The sequence below is a fragment of the Limulus polyphemus genome, unplaced genomic scaffold (assembly GCF_000517525.1).
Source record: "Limulus polyphemus unplaced genomic scaffold, Limulus_polyphemus-2.1.2 Scaffold2433, whole genome shotgun sequence".
Lineage (NCBI taxonomy): Eukaryota > Metazoa > Arthropoda > Merostomata > Xiphosura > Limulidae > Limulus > Limulus polyphemus.
Window position 1 is genome coordinate 78,959 of NW_013668043.1, and position 1,063 is coordinate 80,021.

Sequence of the window (1,063 nt, forward strand, 5' to 3'; positions counted from 1 at the left end):
ATTACCCAATTTAACGTCAGGGTCGACGCTACCGATAGATGCCCATGAGGCGTAATCATTACAGATTACGCAGATTCCTCAATCTATCTAGCTTCGGCAGCGTGCTAGTAGACATCATTGGGGAAAGAGACAAAATTTATGGTGCAAGCCTTTCTAAATATTGTTCGTTATTAGATTTCCATAATAAGTCCAGTGTATATAGGATGGTACGTCTACACAAGAACTCTTCAAAATATTTTGACCGAATGTTCAGGTCGGCCAGCACGTCCGAGCTTTCAGGAAACCAGGCACCGCGGGCACCCATTGGAAATCCATGAAAAACAACGGAGGTAGCCCCTGTAAGGTCTTTAATTTGTTCGGTCAAACATCCATACCTTCTAACTTTAGAAGCATAAGCTTCTCTCAACGTGTCTTTCGAAATTTCGTAGCGAACCGTCACGTCAACAACCACCGCTTTATCATCACGATGGAAGATCAGATCAGGTCGCCGACGTTCACCATTGTCTGTAACCAAGGTAGGCTCTTGCAGAACCTTCCAGCCTTTAAAGCTGGCCTCGGCGATCAAGTGCTCACAGATCTTATTGTGGCGCCTTATTCTCATCGACTTCAATTTCGGGCATTGACCACTTAGATGACATAGGGTCTCCCTCATTGATGTGCATCCCCGACACTTGGCGGAATCTTTGTTCTTAGATAGATTCCCTCTACTGAGGGCCTCTTTGGTAGGGTATACATTAGCTCTCATTGCCAGACACTTCACCCAGTGGTGTGGCTTCATACCAACTGGCCTAGGCAACCAGTGGTTGGCAGATCTTGAGCCTTTGAAGAGCTCCACACCTTGCCCGTGCAGGGCCAACCTTTCCCAGCTTCTCCTTTCCATATCTCTCCAATTAGAATGATATGTTCCAGATCGCTGGTCAGGCGTAGGGATCGGAAGCCCAGCCTTTTGAGCAATACCCTCGATGGCACCTACTAAACCATCGGATTCCGCCAAAGATGATATGACGGGGTCGGTCGAATGCACTAGTCTGAGATTTGTCTTGATCTTTAGACAAGGGACAAG